Here is a 23,976-nt window from a genome sequence, read left to right as displayed (position 1 = left end):
ATTTGAGTACCCGTAGCAACGCACGGGCATTTGTACTAGTAGATCAAAAGAAGTCCCTGTGATAGCGCATGTATGGCTGGTAGCAACCTCACGGCGAGAAAGAGCGTCAGCGACAATGTTCTGTCGTCCTGGTTTATACTCTACTGTAAAGTCAAAGCCCAAAAGCTTGCCAACCCAATGATGCTGCGGAATTGTGGCCAGGCGCTGGTCCAGCAAAAATTTGAGGCTGTAATGATCAGTTTTGACAATGAAAGCACGACCCCAGAGATAAGGGCGCCAATGACGCACGGCTTGAACAAGCCCTATGAGTTCCCTCTCATATGCAGCTAGAGAAACATGTCGTGGAGCGATGGGTTTGCTGAAGTAGGCAATTGGCCCTTCTCCTTGATGCATCACGGCACCAAAACCAGATCCAGAGGCATCACATTCCACAATGAACGGAGCTGTAAAATCAGGCAACTGAAGAACCGGTGCAGTAGTGAGTGCAACCTTAAGGGCCTCAAATGCGGTCGCCGCCTGGTCAGTCCAGAGAAAGCCATCCTTCTTCAGTAGTGCGGTGAGGGGCGCCGCAATGGTGCCGAACCCGTTAATGAACTTGCGGTAGTATCCCGCCAAACCCAAGAATCCCCTCACAGCTCGAACTGTACGGGGTGCCGACCAGTCGACCACGGCGAGGACCTTATCGCTGTCCATGGCCACTCCTTCCGCAGAGATGACGTGTCCCAGATAGGCCATAGATTGCTCCCAAAAAGAGCACTTGGAGCGCTTGAGATACAACTGATGTGTGCGCATAGCCTCCAAGACGAGCTTGACATGGCGAAGGTGGTCCGACCACGAGGAACTGTATATCAAAATGTCGTCAAAGAAAACCAGAACAAATCGACGAAGGAAAGGTCCAAGTACATCGTTCATCAGTGCTTGGAAGGTCGCCGGCGCATTGGTTAACCCAAATGCCATCACCACAAACTCAAAAAGGCCCTCATGAGTGCGGAACGCCGTTTTGTGGATGTCTTCCGGGGCCATTCGAACTTGATGGTAGCCTGATCGTAGGTCCAGCTTCGTGAAAAATCGGGCGCCTTTCAGCTCGTCTAGCAGCTCATCCACAACTAGAATAGGGAACTTGTCCTTGATGGTGACCATGTTGAGACCACGAAAATCGATACAAAAACGCCATGTACCATCATGCTTGCGTACCAGGAGCACAGGTGACGAGAACGCCGACGAGCTTTGGCGGATAAGGCCCCGAGCAAGCATCTTTGCACATTGACGTTCCAGTTCATCCTTCTGAATAGCCGGGTAGCGGTAGGGCCGGATGGCGACGGGCTGCGTCCCAGGAATAAGGTGAATATGACGGTCAAGAGCGCGTGGCGGCGGTAGACCCTGGGGCTCGGCGAAGACGTCCGAGAACGCGGCCAGGAGGCTGTCGAGAAGAGCTCTGCCCTCGCAGACATGTAGGTGTGCAGGCCGGCCTGAAGAACCTGCACTGGCCCACTCCACCCGATGGTCCGTGTGCCAAAACGACATCCACTGAGTGGTGAAATCCCACACAATGGGTCCGAGCGTCTTGAGAAAACGTGTACCAAGCACAACGTCAAACCCGCCCAATGGAATGGCGTGCAAGTCAACAAAAAAATTCTCCGTGTCAATCGTGATCACTGCCTGCTTGAGTTGTCCACGGCAAGTAATTCGGTCCCCATTAGCAACTGTGACTCCAAGGCGGCGATCAGAGGAGAAGGGCAACCCCACAACAGTGGCCAACTCCTCGTGAATGAAGTTATGCGTACTACCAGAATCCAGCAGGGCAACCAGGTCACGATCCCCGATACGTATAGCAACCTGCATGGTCTCGCTGGTGGGAATTCCAGTGGCAGCGAGAAGTGAAATTTTGGCCTCCTCATGTGCATCTGCTAAGGGCTCCTCCTCGTCATCAGCGGACTGTATGTAGAACAGCCGTTTGCAGCGATGTCCCCGCACAAACTTCTCGTCACAATTGAAACACAGGTTCTTAGCACGGCGGTCATCCATCTCAGCAGGGGTGAGCTTTTTGAAAACGAGTGCTGGTGCTGACCCGGCTGATTCTTGGGCTGCTGGAGTGGGGCTGGCTGCGGTCCTGGACGGGCGGATTGGCCGAGTCGCAGTTGTGGCGGCTCCAGTAACAATGTTCAGGTGCTCGAAGGATATGGCCAAGTCCATCGCGGCGTCGAGCGTAGCAGGTTTCAGCATCTCCACCTGCGTCTTCATGGGCTCCCCCAAATTATTGGTGAATATATCCCGCTCCTTGATACGTCTCCGACGTATCGATAATTTCTTATGTTCCATGCCACATTATTGATGTTATCTACATGTTTTATGCACACTTTATGTCATATTCGTGCATTTTCTGGAACTAACCTATTAACAAGATGCCGAAGTGCCGATTCTTTGTTTTCTACTGTTTTTGGTTTCAGAAATCCTAGTAAGGAAATATTCTCGGAATTGGACGAAATCAACGCCCAGGGGCCTATTTTTCCACGAAGCTTCCAGAAGTCCGAAGACGAAACGAAGAGGGGCCACGAGGCAGCCAGAGCATAGGGCGGCGCGGCCCCTGCCCTGGCCGCGCGGCCCTATGGTCTGGGCCCCTCGCGCCGCCTCTTGACCTACCCTTCCGCCTACTTAAAGCCTCCGTGACGAAACCCCCAGACCGAGAGCCACGATACGGAAAACCTTCCGCAGACGCCGCCAACGCCGATCCCATCTCGGGATCCAGAGATCGCCTCCGGCACCCTGCCGGAGAGGGGAATCATCTCCCGGAGGACTCTACGCCGCCATGGTCGCCTCCGGTGTGATGTGTGAGTAGTCTACCCCTGGACTATGGGTCCATAGCAGTAGCTAGATGGTTGTCTTCTCCCCATTGTGCTATCATTGTCGGATCTTGTGAGCTGCCTAACATGATCAAGATCATCTATCTGTAATTCTATATGTTGCGTTTGTTGGGATCCGATGAATAGAGAATACTTGTTATGTTGATTATCAAAATTATGTCTATGTGTTGTTTATGATCTTGCATGCTCTCCGTTATTAGTAGATGCTCTGGCTAAGTTGATGCTAGTAACTCCAAGAGGGAGTATTTATGCTCGATAGTGGGTTCATGTCTCCGTGAATGCTGAGGGGTGACAAGAACCTCTAAGGTTATGGATGTGCTGTTGCCACTAGGGATAAAACATTGGTGCTATGTTCAAGGATGTAGTCACTAGTTACATTACGCGCAATACTTAATGCAATTGTCTGTTGTTAGCAACTTAATACTGGAGGGGTTCGGATGATAACCGAAGGTGGACTTTTTAGGCATAGATGCGCTTGGATGGCGGTCTATGTACTTTGTCGTAATGCCCAATTAAATCTCACTATACTCATCATGATATGTATGTGCATGGTCATGCTCTCTTTATTTGTCAATTGCCCAACTGTAATTTGTTCACCCAACATGCTGTTTGTCTTATGGGAGAGACACCTCTAGTGAACTGTGGACCCCGGTCCAATTCTCTTTACTGAAATACAATCATCGCAATACTTGTTCTACTGTTTTCTGCAAACAATCATCTTCCACACAATACGGTTAATCCTTTGTTACAGCAAGCCGGTGAGATTGACAACCTCACTGTTTCGTTGGGGCAAAGTACTTTGGTTGTGTTGTGCAGGTTCCACGTTGGCGCCGGAATCCCTGGTGTTGCGCCGCACTACATCCCGCCGCCATCAACCTTCAACGTGCTTCTTGACTCCTACTGGTTCGATAAACCTTGATTTCTTACTGAGGGAAACTTGCTGCTGTACGCATCACACCTTCCACTTGGGGTTCCCAACGAGCGCGTGCTTTACGCGTCATCAAGCTAAATTTCTGGCGCCGTTGCCGGGGAGATCAAGACACGCTGCAAGGGGAGTCTCCACTTCTCAATCTCTTTACTTTGTTTTTGTCTTGCTTAGTTTTATTTACTACTTTGTTTGCTGCACTAAATCAAAATACAAAAAAATTAGTTGCTAGTTTTACTTTATTTGCTATCTTGTTTGCTATATCGAAAACACAAAAAAATTAATTACTTGCATTTACCTTATTATAATGTCTAGTCCCGTAGTTGTTACTCTATCACCTGAGGAATCAATCTTCACCTTTAAACAAGGAGGTGAAGAGAATTTTAAAGAAGCATGGTCTAGAATTTTTTATGCTTATAGTAAAACTGAACCTAAAATGACCTTAAGTTTGCTTCTTAGTAATTTCTATTTCGGGCTTATTCTTCGCTATAGATATGCCTTAGATGCTGTAGTGGGAGGAGATTTCCTTCATTGTGATGGGGATCAAGCTTTTAATGCTATAAGGAAATTGATTACATCATTTAGCTCCGATAATAATTTTGATCCATCTCATGCTAGTATGAATAATAGATTAGACACTATTGAAACAAATATATCCTGTTTAAAAGAAGTGTATAATCGAATTCGCGAATATTATGATTATGTTCCATTAAGCTTTGAACCTTCAATGTGGGTGCCTACTGTTAAAGTTACTATTGGTGGTGAAACTTTTCCTGCTCGTTGTGATATTATGTCCGAGTTTTGCCTCATGCCTGAAAAAATTTATAAATCTTTGACACTTTGGGGACTTACTGAAGGGGGAGAAGAAATAACTCTTGTGGATAACTCTGTTGTAATTCCTATGGGCATAGCTGAAGGTGTTTTCACAACCTTTCTTGGAAGGACGGTATCCATTGATTATCTCGTTATTGAATGTGTAGGGACAAGACAAATCACACTTGGAAGATCCCTGATGAAACTCATGGGAGCAATCATAGATGTTGGGAAAGGCACTCTAAATTTTACCTCTACACCCGGATGCGGTCATGTATTCCCTAGACCAAAGAGTAGGAATAAGAGTAAGAAAGGTAAGAGTAACACCCCTGGTAAGAATGCCGATGCATCATCCTTTGATAATACTTGATACACACTTTCTGCGCCTAGCTGAAAGGCGTTAAAGAAAAGCGCTTATGGGAGACAACCCATGTTTTTACCTACAGTACTTTGTTTTTATTTTGTGTCTTGGAAGTTGTTTACTACTGTAGCAACCTCTCCTTATCTTAGTTTTGTGTTTTGTTGTGCCAAGTTAAGCCGTTGATAGAAAAGTAAGTACTAGATTTGGATTACTGCGCAGTTCCAGATTTCTTTGCTGTCACGAATCTGGGTCCACCTCCCTGTAGGTAGCTCAGAAAATTAAGCCAATTTACGTGCATGATCCTCAGATATGTACGCAACTTTCATTCAATTTGAGCATTTTCATTTGAGCAAGTCTGGTGCCATTTTAAAATTCATCAATACGAACTGTTCTGTTTTGACAGATTCTGCCTTTTATTTCGCATTGCCTCTTTTGCTATGTTGGATGAATTTCTTTGATCCATTAATGTTCAGTAGCATTATGCAATGTCCAGAAGTGTTAAGAATGATTGTGTCACCTCTGAATATGTTAATTTTTATTGTGCACTAACCCTCTAATGAGTTGTTTCGAGTTTGGTGTGGAGGAAGTTTTCAAGGATCAAGAGAGGAGTATGATGCAACATGATCAAGGAGAGTGAAAGCTCTAAGCTTGGGGATGCCCCGGTGGTTCACCCCTGCATATATTAAGAAGACTCAAGCGTCTAAGCTTGGGGATGCCCAAGGCATCCCCTTCTTCATCGATAACATTATCAGGTTCCTCCCCTGAAACTATATTTTTATTCCATCACATCTTATGTGCTTTTTCTTGGAGCGTCGGTTTGTTTTTGTTTTTGTTTTGTTTGAATAAAATGGATCCTAGCATTCACTTTATGGGAGAGAGACACGCTCCGCTGTAGCATATGGACAAGTATGTCCTTGTTTTCTACTCATAGTATTCATGGCGAAGTTTCTCCTTCGTTAAATTGTTATATGGTTGGAATTGGAAAATGATACATGTAGTAATTGCTATTAATGTCTTGGGTAATGTGATACTTGGCAATTGTTGTGCTCATGTTTAAGCTCTTGCATCATATGCTTTGCACCCATTAATGAAGAAATACATAGAGCATGCTAAAATTTGGTTTGCATATTTGGTTTCTCTAAGGTCTAGATAATTTCTAGTATTGAGTTTGAACAACAAGGAAGACGGTGTAGAGTCTTATAATGTTTTCAATATGTCTTTTATGTGAGTTTTGCTGCACCGGTTCATCCTTGTGTTTATTTCAAATAAGCCTTGCTAGCCTAAACCTTGTATCGAGAGGGAATACTTCTCATGCATCCAAAATACTTGAGCCAACCACTATGCCATTTGTGTCCACCATACCTACCTACTACATGGTATTTTCCGCCATTCCAAAGTAAATTGCTTGAGTGCTACCTTTAAAATTCCATCATTCACCTTTGCAATATATAGCTCATGGGACAAATAGCTTAAAAACTATTGTGGTATTGAATATGTAATTATGCACTTTATCTCTTATTAAGTTGCTTGTTGTGCGATAACCATGTTTACTGGGACGCCATCAACTTTTCATTGTTGAATTTCATGTGAGTTGCTATGCATGTTCGTCTTGTCTGAAGTAAGGGCGATCTACACTGAGTTGAATGGTTTGAGCATGCATATTGTTAGAGAAGAACATTGGGCCGCTAACTAAAGCCATGATCCATGGTGGAAGTTTCAGTTTTGGACAAACATCCTCAAGTCTCTAATGAGAAAAGAATTAATTATTGTTGAATGCTTAAAGCATTAAAAGAGGAGTCCATTATCTGTTGTCTATGTTGTCCCGGTATGGATGTCTAAGTTGAGAATAATCAAAAGCGAGAAATCCAAATGCGAGCTTTCTCCTTAGACCTTTGTAAAGCGGCATAGAGGTACCCCTTTGTGATACTTGGTTAAAGCATATGTATTGCGGTGATAATCCAGGTAGTCCAAGCTAATTAGGACAAGGTGCGGGCACTATTAGTACACTATGCATGAGGCTTGCAACTTATAAGATATAATTTACATGATGCATATGCTTTATTACTACCGTTGACAAAATTGTTTCATGTTTTCAAAATCAAAGCTCTAGCACAAATATAGCAATCGATGCTTTTCCTCTATGGAGGACCATTCTTTTACTTTCAATGTTGAGTCAGTTCACCTATTTCTCTCCACCTCAAGAAGCAAACACTTGTGTGAACTGTGCATTGATTCCTACATACTTACTTATTGCACTTATTATATTACTCTATGTTGACAATATCCATGAGATATACATGTTACAAGTTGAAAGCAACCGCTGAAACTTAATCTTCCTTTGTGTTGCTTCAATGCCTTTACTTTGAATTATTGCTTTATGAGTTAACTCTTATGCAAGACTTATTGATGCTTGTCTTGAAGTGCTATTCATGAAAAGTCTTTGCTTTATGATTCACTTGTTTACTCATGTCATATACATTGTTTTGATTGCTGCATTCACTACATATGCTTTACAAATAGTATGATCAAGATTATGATGGCATGTCACTCCGTAAAATTATCCGTGTTATCGTTTTACCTCGCTCGGGACGAGCAGAACTAAGCTTGGGGATGCTGATACGTCTCCGACGTATCGATAATTTCTTATGTTCCATGCCACATTATTGATGTTATCTACATGTTTTATGCACACTTTATGTCATATTCGTGCATTTTCTCGGAACTAACCTATTAACAAGATGCCGAAGTGCCGATTCTTTGTTTCTGCTGTTTTTGGTTTCAGAAATCCTAGTAAGGAAATATTCTCGGAATTGGACGAACGCAACGCCCAGGGGCCTTTTGTTCCACGAAGCGTCCCGAAGTCCGAAGACGAAACGAAGAGGGGCCACGAGGCAGCCAGCGCAGAGGGCGGCGCGGCCCCGGCCCTGGCCGCGCGGCCCGATGCTCGGGGCCCCTCGCGCCGCCACGTGCCCGACCCAACCCCCTACTTAACGCCTCCGGGACGAAACCCCCAGGCCCGAGATCCACGATACGGAAAACCTTCCAGAGACGCCGCCAACGCCGATCCCATCTCGGGGGATCCAGGAGATCGCCTCCGCATCCTGCCGAGAGGGGAATCATCTCCCGGAGGACTCTACGCCGCCATGGTCGCCTCCGGTGTGATGTGTGAGTAGTCTACCCCTGGACTATGGGTCCATAGCAGTAGCTAGATGGTTGTCTTCTCCCCATTGTGCTATCATTGTCGGATCTTGTGAGCTGCCTAACATGATCAAGATCATCTATCTGTAATTCTATATGTTGCGTTTGTTGGGATCCGATGAATAGAGAATACTTGTTATGTTGATTATCAAAGTTATGTCTATGTGTTGTTTATGATCTTGCATGCTCTCCGTTATTAGTAGATGCTCTGGCCAAGTTGATGCTAGTAACTCCAAGAGGGAGTATTTATGCTCGATAGTGGGTTCATGTCTCCGTGAATCTGGAGGGGTGACAAGAACCTCTAAGGTTATGGATGTGTTGTTGCCACTAGGGATAAAACATTGGTGCTATGTTCAAGGATGTAGTCACTAGTTACATTACGAGCAAAACTTAATGCAATTCTCTGTTGTTAGCAACTAAATACCGGAGGGGTTCGGATGATAACCTGAAGGTGGACTTTTTAGGCATAGATGCAGTTGGATGGCGGTCTATGTACTTTGTCGTAATGCCCAATTAAATCTCACTATACTCATCATGATATGTATGTGCATGGTCATGCTCTCTTTATTTGTCAATTGCCCAACTGTAATTTGTTCACCCAACATGCTGTTTGTCTTATGGGAGAGACACCTCTAGTGAACTGTGGACCCCGGTCCAATTCTCTTTACTGAAATACAATCTACTGCAATACTTGTTCTACTGTTTTCTGCAAACAATCATCTTCCACACAATACGGTTAATCCTTTGTTACAGCAAGCCGGTGAGATTGACAACCTCACTGTTTCGTTGGGGCAAAGTACTTTGGTTGTGTTGTGCAGGTTCCACGTTGGCGCCGGAATCCCTGGTGTTGCGCCGCACTACATCCCGCCGCCATCAACCTTCAACGTGCTTCTTGACTCCTACTGGTTCGATAAACCTTGGTTTCTTACTGAGGGAAACTTGCTGCTGTACGCATCACACCTTCCACTTGGGGTTCCCAACGAGCGTGTGCTTTACGCGTCATCACTCCTCGGCGTCGGCGATTGGCTGGATTTGTGAGAGATTTTCGAGGAAGCGCTTGGAGTAATCCGCGACAGTGCTAGTACGGCGTGTCGAGATCAACTCACCGAAGGGGTTGGCGCGCGTCGGTGGTCCGAAGTGGTTGGAGATTAGGGTCTGAAACTCTCCCCAAGACGGTCGCTGACCCAGTTTTGCCTCGAGGTGGCCGTACCATAAGGCGGCGACGTCGGTGAGGTGGTACGAAGCCAACCAGGTCTTATCGGATTCCTGCGTTCGCTGACCGAGGAAGAAGAGGTTGCATCGCGTCAACCATGGTCATGGGTCGCTTGCCCCATCAAAGAGGGGAAAGTCGATTTTGTAGAGGCGGGGGGCGCGATCAGATGCGTCCGCCATGGCCGGCGGTACACCAACCCTGGCCGTAGACGTTGGCGCCTGACATGGGTATACCCTTCGGGTACCCATTATTAGTATACCTGGATCGGCTCGGCCCAATATGGAGAAGGCCCAACAAGGCAACCCGAAGAAGTAGTCGACTAGGACTCTTGTAAAACCTTAGACTGGTTGCATATATAAAGCTAGCCAGGACACCCGAAAGAAGGAGGCCAACAGATAGACAGCATAGCTCCGCCTATGGTGGCACCCTGTAAACACATCTATGATCATATACTGAATTGCTAGCAGCACGTTAGGGATCCTCCACCGAGGGGACCCGAAGCTGGGTACGTCGCGTGCCTAATCTCGCTCCCGGAATCTCCATCGTCGCTCTCTCCCGAAACCCAAGTCTACAATACGTAGGCATTGGCGAATTGATCCCTCGTCAATTGGCGCCGTCCGTAGGAATAAGGCGACGACTGGATTTTGTGATCCGGGCGGGATCCGTCGAGTTCGTTATCTGCAAGACAGAAGACGAGGAAAAACCAGATCGCATTTAGCGCACACACATCGAAAGCGCTCAAATCCATCATCAAGAAGCTGCAGTGTCAGGCGTACCCACCGGGAAAAGCAGCGCCTGATCGTGAACCGACAGTTAGGAGTTTCCTGGGATCCAAGCGTTTACCATGGAAAGAGAAAAAAGTAAGGCATGCGTGAAGATCGGATCGAATTTTCAGAGAAAAAAAAAGAGAGGACAGCCGGCGAGACGTCATCGAGTCAGAAAACCATCCACGCTCAAGATGCCAAGACTCAACGAACCAGCGATGCGAGGCTGGACAAATCTGTATTCAGATCAAGTTCTACGTATCTATTCAAGGGCACCCAAAACTTCCTGGCAAATTGATCCTGGCAAGGTTCCACGTGATCCATGCAAAAAAAAAAGGTTCCACGTGATCTTGTCCCCTTCAAGGCCACCATAAACACTTGATTGGTTGGCCTTCGGCAATATCATGCATGTATTACCTGCAGCACTAAGTCTCCAAGTACAACTCGTGGATTGAAAGCCTCCACGCAGCCAGTTTGATACTGAACACAAAAATCGCTTGGAAAATCATCGAGGTCATCCGATCAAGTTGCGAACTCTCATCCGATCATAAGAACCATCAGGTGTTATTTTTCTATTTTCTTTAAAGTTATTTATTTGAACAAATATACGTATATTTTGTTTTATGGTATGTCTACTTTTCTGCACACAGTTAATACACTACAGTCTTCATCGCGGATTCGCCACGCCGATTCACTTCATTACGCTCGGGAGTTCACCCGTCGAGGATCCACCACGTCGGCTGCGTCCGTTTCATCGGTATCTCCTTTACATCGGCATGCTCGGGGGCTCACCTGTGACGGATCCACTTCATCGACTACGTTCTGTCGGGTCAACAACTTTCGGCTAAAACGCGGGACGTCTCCGCTTCATCGGTTGCGTCCTCTTCATCGACTATGTCGGCCACATCTACTACTTCCGGCCAAGCGCCGCGTGATTGCAGACTGCGTCAGAGGCACGACTTGTGTCCACATCGGCTCCGCCACACCCGATAAAAGCTAAGTTCTCCTTTTCCTCCAAGATCCAATTATTTTTTTTCGCCTTACCCGAACATTCGGGGGCTGCGCCATTATATTATTACAGTAAAATTCACCCAACACTGGGGGCTGCGCCATTACTTCGTTACCACAAATATACTTGGTTACTTGGTGAATTTCTTTTCTTCGGCTCTGGACATATCTTCTCCGGCTCAGTGAAATTATTTTCTTCGGCTCAGTGGAATTATTTTCCTCGATTTAGTGGATTTATCTTCTTCGGCTCAGTGGATTTATTCTCTCTGGATTACTGGATTGGTTTTCTTTGGGTTATTATTGGTTCACTTATACAATATTACCCGACGCGTTTCCGGGTCAATGGATTCATCTTCTATGATTACTACTGGAACTATTTTCTCCGACTCAATGGATTCATCCTCTATGATATCAATGGATTCATCTTCTATGGTTATTACTGGAACTATTTTCTTCGGATCAATGGATTCATCATCTATGATATCAGCGGATTCATTTTCTATGGTTATTTCTGGATACTTCGGGTCAATGGATTCATCATCTATGATATCAGCGGATTCATTTTCTATGGTTATTCCTGGATTCTTCGGGTCAATGGATTCATCTTCTATGATATCAGCGAATTCATCTTCAATATATGATTCATATTTGATGGTGTAATCTTTAATATGAAGTCATCTCAAGTACTTCATCTTGGATTCATCTTCAGTATTTCATCCTTAATGGCCTTCTTTCGGCGACACGGATAATACTCGGGGACTGGACAACAACTTCGCCCCGAGTAACAACTATGACACGGCGTCTAAGCAACAATCATGGCATCACCCCAGCAGTGCTCGAGGGCTCGGCTATCTCTTCATCAACAATTTGGTGGTATCCACTTTCGTTAATTCGGTGGTTTCTACTTTGGCTCAACTTTTTTGCTGCACTCGAAGACTTCATCGCGCCGACTCCGTCGTGCCCAATAAGCTAAGTGTTCCTTTGATTTGCATAAAGTTGATTATCATTTACTTTCGCCGCACCCGACACTCGGGGGCTGCGTCATACTTCTTCACTTTACATCTCAGGTCGACAGAAAGAATAATTACGCCTACAAAAAAAAGTCTTCAAGGATGAACCCGACAAAATTGTCTTCAAGGATGAACCCAACGAAATCTTCTTCAGGGAGGAACCCGACGAAATCAAAAGAGAACCCGACGAAATCTTTTTCAGGGAGGAACCTGATGAAATCAAAAGAGAACCCGACGAAATCTTTTTCAAGGAGGAACCCAACGAAATCTTGAGAGAACCCGACGAAATTGTCTTCAAAAGAGAACCCGACGAAATCTTATTCAAGGAGGTCCCGAAGAATTATCTTCAAGGAGGTCCCGAAGAATTATCTTCAAGGAGGTCTCTAAGAATTATCTTCAAAGAGGACCCGAAGAATTGTCCTCAAAGAGGACCCGAAGAAATTTTCCTGAAGGAGGAACTCGACGAAATTTTCATCAAGGAGGAACCCAAAAAAAAAAGGTGGACAAATCTTCGGGTTCATTGACTCGTCATATTGTTCCAAGCAAGAGCATCGGTGATGTACCCGACAATATAGAAGAACCAATATATTCGGCTGTCTTATCAAGCCCGAGAGAAAAATAGAAGAACCCGCAAAATGGGTCATTGCATCAGCCGAACAAGGCACTTGACAAAATATTCTCAGAGCGCCAAAGTCGCGAATAATCTCTGAATGCCGCAAAACTCTGCGAAGGTAAGACCCCGGGTCCGTCCTGTGTGGCGTGGCATCGCCAAAGACTGCGCTCTGCTACTTTTTTCCACATCAACAGATGTGAAGAAATATCTCAGCGGACGCGCTGTGGACCCGATAAAACATGACTGGGGCTCGACAGATGGTAAGACCTTAAGCGGCACATGTCGAGTTAGCACCAGTATCCCGAGATCATGTCTAGGGACGTGGTCTTGAAGTAGGTTTTTGCGGATTGCCACTAGAGTAGTTAACTAGTACCTGATCCGTCAGATGAACTAGCCCCAATTACCATTATCCCTGTACAATATAGATATGGATGTCAAATAAAAATAGCAACGGCCTGGAATCGATAAAAGAGGGGATGTGCCAAGTTCTTTATCGAGTAGTACAACTTGAGTCTATGCCCAGGTGCAAGCACCCGCGCATAGGCTTGGAGGCTACTCTTATCGAGAGTATTGTTCATCCTCCTGATAAGATACAAGAAAGAGGAAAAATTGTGGTGTCGATTAAAAGCAAGATTGAGCCTACACCCAAGTGCAAACACTTGGCTGTAGCCTCGAGGGCTACTCCCATCGGGAGCGCTGGCCACGCACCCGATAGAAAAATAACTTCGACAGCATCTACGACAATCAAGCTTTGCAGACTCAACTCGATTCTACGATTCGAGTGGAGCCTACTCCCATCGGGAGCCCATGGATTTCATCAAGTCCTCCAGAAATATAGTTAAGTTCTTCATCGAGTAGTACAACTTGAGTCTATGCCTAAGTGCAAGCACTTACCCATAAACTCGGGGGCTACTCCCATTGGGAGCGCTGTCGCGCACCCGATAGAAAAATAACTTCTAGAATCATCGACATCATTTATGCTACACATGATCTACGACATGGACCTCGCCTTTGGAGATGATTATGCTTAGAGTCTCTACGCAAGTCTTCAACTTCCCTAGACACTCGGGGGCTACTGACATGGGTATACCCTTCGGGTACCCATTATTAGTATACCTGGATCGGCTCGGCCCAATATGGAGAAGGCCCAACAAGGCAACCCGAAGAAGTAGTCGACTAGGACTCTTGTAAAACCTTAGGCTGGTTGCATATATAAAGCTAGCCAGGGCACCCGAAAGAAGGAGGCCAACAGATAGACAGCATAGCTCCGCCTATGGCGGCACCCTGTAAACACATCTATGATCATATACTGGATTGCTAGCAGCACGTAGGGATCCTCCACCGAGGGGACCCGAAGCTGGGTACGTCGTGTGCCTAATCTCGCTCCCGGAATCTCCATCGTCGCTCTCTCCCGAAACCCAAGTCTACAATACGTAGGCATTAGCGAATTGATCCCTCGTCAGCGCCTGCATGAGCCCTAGGCCGCCAAGTTGGGGCGCGCCCTTCCCTTCAAGGCGAAGGAGAGCGAGATTGTCGGCACGTTGCTGCTGAACTGTATCCGCGATATCGCCCTGGAACTTTTGGAGCGTCTCGGCGATGGACTTGAGGGTGGCGCGGTCCTCCGCACGTTCAACCCTTGCTTGGTGATTTTCATCGGCGAGGTTGGTGAGGGTGGCGAGCACAGATTGGTGATCCTCCTGCTGTTTGGCGATGATCTCGGCTAGGGTTTGCGGAGGTGGCGGCGGAGGCTCCATGGCAGCCGCCGGGATCGAAGATGAATCTGATACCAAGTTGTCACGGGTTGGGGGAGGATTGGATCGTAGGTTGTAGTTGTGATCGGTGGGAGGCTTAGGGCGATAATCCCGTCGGCCTATGGTTGGAGAAGGAGGTGAGGATAGGCGCCTAGGCGCAGGGAGCAAGAGGTGAGAGATTGGATTAATTCTGCTTGTTCCTTGAAACGCATAGGGATGGCTTTATATATTAGCCAATTACAGAATTTGCATCTAACTCTAACTTAGTTTAGGTAATTGGCAGGGTAACCTTCTTCGGGACTAAACCTTTCCAATTATACCTAAACTCTACTAACTTAAACTAGGAGGACTCTAAGAGGCCGCAGGGCCCTTGCCCTTGCGACGGCTGTAGGCTTGGCCCCACATGACACGTTCAGTTAGTTAATGTTTGTATTTACTGATTAGTAATTTAGTATTGTACTAGCAAAAGTGCCCGTGCGTTGCACCGGAAGATAGAAAATCATCAATTGAATAGAAATATCGCAACGGTCAAAGTTTTTTCCCCAGTTTGAAGGACTCGCATAACCCTATAAAAAAATTCAATTTCTTATTAGGTATATTTTTCATTTTTGAATTTGTTTTTATTTAATTTACTATTTATACTCTTTTTAATATTAATATATTATATTTAAGTATAATAATCTGCCTATTTCTATCTCTCCCTCTTATCCTCATTTCTTTATCTCATGGTACATTAATGAAGTTCAAAAAATGATCGATTTAAGATATCCCAGGTTAATTCGAATTGATGTCCACTATTTGTGATAGTTATACATCTGCCATAATGAGTATCAATCAAGATAAAAAAAGGTTCAACAACGAAATTGGTGCCTAAATTAAGAAAACTGAGTCAAAATAGGTTGAGTATTAGATCAATGTCCGGATGATGATGCGAATTCCACAACAGACGATGCACATGTAGCTGCCGGCCGTCGGGAGAAACCAACTTTTCTTCCTCCCCCATGGCCGCCGGCCTTGTTCCTCACCAGTCACCCCTCCTCTCATGTTCGCCTCTCCCCTCCCTCGTCCGCCCCCTACACGCGTGCCCCATCACACCATCGTCCTCGGCCACGCGAATTATATATTAGAAGTGGACCGATGAAAAGACAAACATCGTGAAGGATATATATTAGTTGTATAAACGGATAAGGTTCTCTTCTCCAAATAGGAGAGCCGACGGGAGAACACGCCAGGCGAGGCGGCGCACAAGCAGCGCGGACGACTTCCTGCCGGGGCGGCTTGGGGCCGTGTCCGCGCCCATATCGAGACCGTGTGGCAAATAGCAAAGCTCCGCCCCCGCTACTGTGGCGTCGCCTCCGTCAGGAGGGGCCGCCGCCCGCCATGCGAATCGCAGGATTGTTGAGTAACAGAGCGGCTCTTCCTTTCTCCACGTTTTCCTTCCTTCCATCTTTTATATGGATTTTGAGTTTATATCCTGGGGGCTTCCTTTCTCCATGGAAGGAGGGCTTCCTTTAGGTATAGATTTCCTTCCATCTTTTCTGGATTTTGAGTTATCCGAGGGGCCTCTGCTTCCTTTCTCGTTGTGTATTCCTTCCTGATCAGTAGATGATACTCCGTTCGATGGAGGCTTATTGTTTCTCACGCGGCTTGTTGAATTCGAGGAAATTTGCGTATATAAGCCGGCCTGACTTCCTGTAACAAAACGATGTGGGACTAATCTAATTGATTCAATATGATTGGGAGCTAGACGAACCCAAGCGGATGATCTCCGTGATCCTGCATTGGCCGCTTGCTGGTGAGTTGGGCCGTTTGGCCGGCCCATATCAAGCGAAGGCAGCAATTGTCCAGCTCTCACGAGGAGCGTTCGGTCGACCCAGCAACGAAACGTTTTTACTTGGCGGTGGCAGCACTCAGTAAATTTTTCTGCCTCAAGTTAGCGTTCTAGGGGTAAAAGGGGAAGGCAGCGATTGTTCAGAGAGCGGAGGTCGTGGGAATAAAACACGAACCGCCCCGATTGACTGGCATGTGAAAAAACAAAATGAAATGGTATGTAATGGTATGGTGCGTATTATGTACTGTGGTGGGAGGGCAAAATCGTCTAAAAAAAAGCGTTGACGAAACTTTTTGGCAGAAACCTTAGCTCCTTTATTATTAGGTATAGATTGGAGCAATTGACGGGACTTTCGTGTGCTTGCTAGAGTCCAAGAAAGATCGCTGCTTCCTTCAGGGCCACCCAAGGTTTTCATCACGCGAAACAACCTCGACAATACTCTATCGATGCACCTCATAAATCCGAAATCCAAACCCTTCACCCTTGTCTAGTTGTCCGCCCTTCCTCTCCATCCATTGTGACACCTTGGGTGGCGTCGCTCGCAGTTTCCATCTTCGTCTTAACCTCTCACGCCACCATCGTTCAAAACTCTCCAACGAACTCGTCTCCTCGGCTCTGTCAGCTGAAGCTAACCACCTCAAAGGTATATCATTCAATCGTAAACTACCATGGATTGGATTTCCGTCTTCTGAAGCTAGCACCTCAAGTCTCCTATAGTCGACCACCGTTATGTTAGAATTAGACTCGTATACGTATAGTATACCTATTGTAACCGTATCATATACCTATATATATGTGAAGATCCCTACCCGATGAGGTACATCGGGATAGGCCTCAAACTCGTTTTTCCTGTTTCGCTTCATGGTATCAGAGCGAAGGTTGTAACCTCGGTCTATCCCCGTCGTCTTCCGCTGCTCGCCGGCGTCCTCCGCGCCGTGCTGTCTTCTTCCGCCGTACGTGATGGTTTCCTCCGCAGAATCCGTTCCGGTGGTGACAGATCCCACCGCTACATCAGGTGCGCCGCCGCCGGCTGCTACCTCGTCCGCGCCGCAAGCCGCGATCTTGCCGTCCGCGACTCTGGGCGCGCCCGCGATCGTGCCGTCCGCGACTCTGGGCGCACCGGCCGCGCAACTGCCGGCGCCCGTTACCTTGCCGTCCGCGACTCTGGGCGCGCCCGCGATCTTGCCGGCGCTCGTTCCCTCCGCGCCGCCTGCAGACCTGCCGGGGATGTTCAACGCGGCCCTCTACACCGATGCTGCATCGGTCGCCGCCTCTCTCAGCCAAGGATCCGGACATGGCCATCTCCCAGGTTACCCCGGGTACTACCCGGCAGGTTACACTGGATACTACGCGCCTCCGCCCATGGCGCCACCCTCCTTAGGGTTTGGCACGCCGGGACCGACTACAGCACTAGCTTTGCCCCCTTACGGCTCTACTCCACCATTGTCGTCGGGCCCTGCTGCTACACCGCCGGTGCCTCCGTTTCAGCAGGGGTTTCAACAAGGTTTTCACCATCAACCGTTTCCTGCACATGGCCTGCCACCGGTTGTTACTATAGCCTCGTCGATCACCATCAGGTTGACAAGCGAGAACTATCTATTCTGGCGTGCCCAAGTTGGTCCGCTTCTTCGCAGTCACATGCTCATGGGATATGTTGATGGCTCTCTCCCGTGTCCTAGTCCTCATGTTGTCGTTTCTCATGCCGGTACCATGCATCATGCGCCCAATCCGGCTCACCAACACTGGACTCAGCAGGACCAAGCTATTCTCTCTGGGTTTGTCTCCTCGATGACTGAAGGCGTCCTCGGCATGATCATGTTTTCCGGCACCTCTCGCGAGGCTTGGGAGACCCTTAGTGGAGCTTTCGCCTCCACCTCTATTGCTCGATCCTCTGCGATTCGACAGGAGATGGCTGAACTGAAGAAAGGAAACAAGACAGTCAATACTTATTTCCATCAGATGAAGGCCCTCTCAGATTCTCTCACTAGCATTGGTGAGCCCCTGCGTGATGCGGAGTTTGTCTCATACCTACTTGCTGGACTTGATGAGGATTATGATGCCCTCTACCAAGTGGTGACGAATCGTACCACTCCTATAGCAATTCGCGACTTGTTCTCTCAACTTCAGGCTACAGAACAGCGCAAATTGGCTCAACGTCGCTCGAGTGGCTCCTCGCATTATCCTGCTGCACACATTGTTGCACCTGCAGCCGCCTATGGGGCCAGCCGTGGTGGACCCCGTCCCGCCGCACCATCCGCCAAGACCACACCTACAGCCACGCCCAAGCAGAATGGTGGGCGTACTCCTGTTGTCTGTCAGCTGTGTGGGACTCCGCGCCATGTGGCCTCTCGGTGTTACAAGAGGTTCAACCGTGATTTTCTTGGCCTTGGCAATGATGGGAGCGTTACAGAGAAGCAACTTGCTATGGCGATGTCTGCCTCTCATGGCTCTCAGGGTGCTTCACAGTCCGTAGACCCGGCGTGGTATGCGGACTCCGGTGCCACTCACCACATTACTAGCGAGCTTGATAAGCTTACCTCGCGCGAGCCCTACCACGGCACTGATCAGGTCCATACAGCTAATGGCACAGGTATGCACATTCATAATGTTGGTCAAGCTATTTTATCCACTCCGTCTTCTAGATCTCTAGCTCTAAATAATGTCCTTCATGTTCCTAAAGCCACTCGAAATTTGTTATCTATGAGTAAACTTTCCCATGATAATAATGTGTTCATTGAACTTCATCCTCATGATCTTTTTGTAAAGGACCTGGACACGAGAGCACCCATCCTTAGAGGTCGTTGCAGTGGAGGTCTCTATGAGATTAAAGAACCTGTCATCAAGCAAGCCCTTTCCAGTGTCAAGGTGTCGCGTGATATGTGGCATCATCGTCTAGGACATCCAGCATTACAAGTCGTTCAACATGTTCTTCGTAGTCATGAGTTACCATCTACACATGAGTCCAATAAAATCGAGTCTGTTTGTGATGCGTGTCAGCAAGGGAAGAGCCATCAGTTGCCCTTTTCCTTGTCTACTCGTGTAACACAGTTTCCATTAGAGATTATTTATTCTGATGTTTGGGGTCCTGCTCAAACCTCTGTTAGTGGACATCGTTTTTATGTGAGTTTTGTTGATGCTTATAGTCGTTTTACTTGGCTCTATTTACTCAAACATAAATCTGATGTCTATGATGTGTTTCTCCAGTTTCAAAAACATGTTGAACGTCTCTTGAATCGCAAAATTATTCATGTCCAAACTGATTGGGGTGGGGAGTATGAGAAACTTCATCCCTTCTTTCATAATCTGGGTGTCTCACATCGTGTGTCTTGTCCTCACACACATCAACAAAATGGTACCGTTGAGCGCAAGCATCGTCACATTGTTGAAACCGGTCTTACTTTACTGGCACATGCATCGGTTCCCTTGTGTTATTGGAATGATGCTTTCTCTACAGCTTGTTTCCTCATTAACAGGCTTCCTAGTCGCACCATTGCGATGAAAACACCTCTTCAGAGACTTCTTAATGAAACACCTGACTATACCTTTTTTAAGGTGTTTGGGTGTGCTTGTTGGCCACACCTTCGACCCTATAACAATCATAAACTTGATTTTCGTTCGAAGAAGTGTGTGTTTCTGGGCTATAGCTCTCTTCATAAGGGATACAAGTGTCTTCATGTTCCGTCTAATCGTGTCTACATATCTAGGGACGTTATTTTTGACGAGAACGTTTTTCCCTTTGCCAACATGCCCAACTCTCAGGAACTACCCCCTGTGTCGGAGTCTTCTTTACTTTCAGCTGACCGCTTTATGGATGTTGCACATGCCTTGCCTTTGCTTGCTAACCATGGTGCAGGTATCGGACGCGGGAGTCGGCTCGACGTTTTTACTCCATCGGACGCTTACATCGATCATGGTATGCATGGGAGTCCCCCGGGCTGCGTGCAGCCATGCACATCTCCTTCAACTGAGCTAGGCTCTGCCTTGGGCTCTGTGCAAGCCGAGCCGGGAGACATCATGTCTGGCTGTCAACCCGCCAACCCGCCCTAGTACTGTCACCGTAGCTTAGCGTCACTGTGGATGCTTAACGCTTGTTGCAGCCGCTGCTGCGCCTGTGCACATCATCATGTATTTGTGCCCCTGTCATCTCCGACCGGTTCACAATTGGACATTTTTTTTTGGCGTGAGCTTTTAGTCTGAATTATTTTAACCGAATGTAATTAACTTCCACAAAACCATCTAGATCTGCACCTGCTCCATGTCCCAAGTTAGGAGGCCTCGGCTCTTTGATCTGATATCTTGTTGTGTTATCTGAAAATATCTGATCTACAAAACCTTGTGTGTGGGACAACCTGCGTGGCGTAAAGTGCAATTTGTTCCTTCTTTTAATATTTATACAGATTAACACAGCTGTTACTGATGCCATAATCTCGTGAGGGTTGCTTCAAAGCCTGAAATATCAATCAATAGGTCGCATTTTGCTTAAGGCACTTTATTGTTGGAAACTTTAATTGATGTACCTTCTAATTCCTTTTGTTTGACCATATGGAGGCCTTCTGAAATTGCATGGATCAACTAAATGAACCAATGGCCGGAAAAATAGTAAGTCTGAGGTTAATGCATATTTGCTGCTCGTGATAAGGAAAAGATAAACATGCAAATCGTGAATTCTTCATCTGACCGTACTGATCACTACGTCTTTCTGCCATTTGCAGACTCCGATTGGATTATACTGGGCAAGATGGAGCCGAGCTTGATGGAGGTGAAAGCCGCGAAACTAGTATTCCCCCAGGACAACCCGCTTCTTTCCACATTTCTGCTGCTAACATTCGGGTGTTTCCATAACCATTGATCCCTGCCTTACCTCAGGTTCATTGCCTACAGTACACTTGGGTTCTAGGTAAGATTATCTTTCAATGTACAGATTTAGGCTTTGGCTTCCCTCTAATTAACCACTGCATTTGCTTTCTTTTTACGTCAACTAAACTATGGACACTATTATCATGATTTATGCCTACCTCTTTTTCTAATCTCTTCATTTTAGTAATCTTCGTAGTTTTTTATAAATTATGTTGATGAAAATGCGGAAAACCATAACTGATCCCGAGCTCAGATGTGCTCCTTTTCTCGACCACCCATTTGATCTTGGGACCCACTCCTGTCAGCCAACATGCAGAAATTGGTAGAACGGGAGGATACGTGTATGCTATGGTGGGCCAACATGTGACGGCTGTGTATTTTCCGTCTAACGTCGTTGTGAGTTGTGACAGAGCATCATGTCTGCGGCCACGCGTTTCCCGTCTCGTGACCCCCGCGCTCTCCTCGCGGCGGCGGCGACTCCGGCGCTGATGGCCACCTCCCTCTCGCTTTGGCCCAGCGCCCCTTCCTCTGCTGCCCCTGCGTTGTCCCAAGCTTCTCTGGGGTTTTCCCCTGGCCTTGCCGGTCTTGCTCGGGGCGCAACCTTCCGATCTAGATCAGGAAACTGCAGACCCCGCCCTGCCGTCGGGCTGAAATAAGCTCATCTCTGCTGCTGCTCGAGTTCCACTGCTGCTGCTCGAGGTCGGGCTAGGTCGCCTCCACCTTGCGCTTCAGCTGCAGCCGCTGCCACGGGCCGTCCCTCCTCGACCGCCGCTGTTGCTGCAAGACCTGATGCTCGACCTCTAGGCCGCATGGCGCCGCCTAGGATGGGGGACCCAGAGATGCGCCCGGCCGAGGTATTCTTACTGATTCATGCAACACCGGTAATGCTGCACGAGGAGGCGCTCCTGGCCACCAACGCCACGGTGGCGGTCTCCAAGGTCAAGCAAGGGCAGGCCGAGCGCCGCCAGGAACCGACGGTGAACGCAGGGCGAGCGCGAGCAGGTCAAGGCACGGGGCGGGTGGAGGGCGGCCGGCGGGGGCGTAGGTAGGTGGAGGGGCCGCGGCGGGGCGGCGCTCGAGCTGCGGGCGCAGGGCGGGGGCGGTGCCCAAGGGGAGAATCATTTATAACCCCCATGTTGGCATGCTTTCTCTGCTGAGCCCCTTTCTTTGTTTGCCTCTAGTTTAACCCCCCAGATCAGCATCTCTTCTATCTAATGTCCCCCTTTGACATGGTTAACAAAGTTGACAGTATATGACAGTCAAATATAAATAAGAATGGACCAAAATACCCTTCAGTTTAATGGACACAGGGATACACAGGAATTTCAAAACTGCTACAGTTGTGCCATGTTTCAAACCAGAAAAATAGTATAATTCTACTGCAGCTGTGCCATATTTCAAACCAAAAAAGTTGTATAATTCCGCTGCATACTTATCATCCACACAAATATACATCAAGTAACAAATAAGTTCAACATGACAACATAGAGCATAAGTTCAACTGACAGCAAATTCTAGTGAGTTTACCCTCACGTACACATCAAAAGAAAGTGTCTTTGCATCTCACATGTATAGCAAACTAAGGATTCATGACAGCCACAAACTAGTTCAGATTTCGCTTAATTTCCTCTTCTTTGGGGTCATCTTTTTCTTCTTTCCTTTTGCAGGAGACTTCGGTGTTGGAGTGGCAGCTTGGGCTGTAGCAACTTGGCTCCTTGTGATATGTCCAGGGATGCTAGTTGTGGCAGCTTGGCTCCTTGTGACAGGTCCAGGGCTGCCCTTGGTAGGTGTACATGGAATTGCATTACTAACTGAAACATCAAACCATGGCGATGGATTCTTTTTGCCCCTACTTTACCTACATGAAGAAATAATTAGAATTATAAACATGCAAGGGAAAAAGTCATATCATTAGAACAGTTTGACAAACTACACAAAGTAGAACAAGAATAAAGTGAAGTTTTATTGTATACCTTTTTTTTGTTCCATTTTTAAGACAGCCGACTTCTCTATGTCCTATCTCTCAGCATTTTTTGCATTTGTTCAAGGACCCCTTCCGTGATCCACTTTCCCACCAACTTTTGATCCCCTGTTTCCTTATTATTCCAGCATCCTTTTTCTTGCCTTTTGGAATTGGTGGACGCAACACAAAACCTGTATCCATATGTGGCCACTGATTCTTGTCAGTAAGGGGCTCAATTCTGCCAACTGAGTAGTACGCATGTACATATTCCTCCATGTTCACAAAGTTGTGAGATTGCAAAACATATATGAAGGCTAGTGCATGGCTACAAGGCTTGCCCGTGTGCTACCATTCTAGACATGTACACTCATGTGTGAGTGTTTTGACCACATGCCTTTCATCATTTTTGTTGGTATTTATCACTTCCCCAGTCCAATCAGCTGATGGTTTGGCCTTGAGATGTCCCTGTCCTCTAATCTTTGCATTTAATTGGTGTATGACAAATGGTAGAATTTTACCTTGAAATCTTTCTCCAATCATTCTCCTCTTTCCAAATAGTCTCATAAACATCTAAGCTTGTCAGCTAGTTGAATAATTGGTAGGTCCTTGATGTATCCCACCCAACTGTTAAAGCACTAGTAAGATTATTATTTATGTAGTCACACTTGATTTCAGGGTTGAACATGCACCTCATGCATAGCAGATTATGGTAGTCATTAAGGTAAGGATACACTTTCTCAGATGCATCAAACACCTTCTCCATGTGATGTTCATATTCTTCCAGCCTATATGCCCTAGCAGCAGGCCA

General features: G+C 46.9%; 1 long non-coding RNA gene across 1 annotated transcript in view; it reads left to right on the top strand.

The window, feature by feature from the left end:
- Positions 1–23,129, top strand: part of LOC127326570 (uncharacterized) — a 29,133-nt gene extending 6,004 nt beyond the window's left edge. Inside the window, exons 2-3 of the long non-coding RNA XR_011751007.1 lie at positions 21,061–21,245; positions 22,873–23,129. This is a non-coding gene — a long non-coding RNA (uncharacterized lncRNA). The remainder of the gene's footprint in view (positions 1–21,060; positions 21,246–22,872) is intronic.
- The last annotated feature ends 847 nt before the right edge of the window (positions 23,130–23,976 follow it).

This window comes from Lolium perenne, chromosome 1 (assembly GCF_019359855.2).
Source record: "Lolium perenne isolate Kyuss_39 chromosome 1, Kyuss_2.0, whole genome shotgun sequence".
NCBI classification, from domain to species: Eukaryota; Viridiplantae; Streptophyta; class Magnoliopsida; order Poales; family Poaceae; genus Lolium; species Lolium perenne.
Note: the sequence above shows the minus strand (reverse complement) of the source record. Positions and strands in the feature narration are given on the sequence as shown.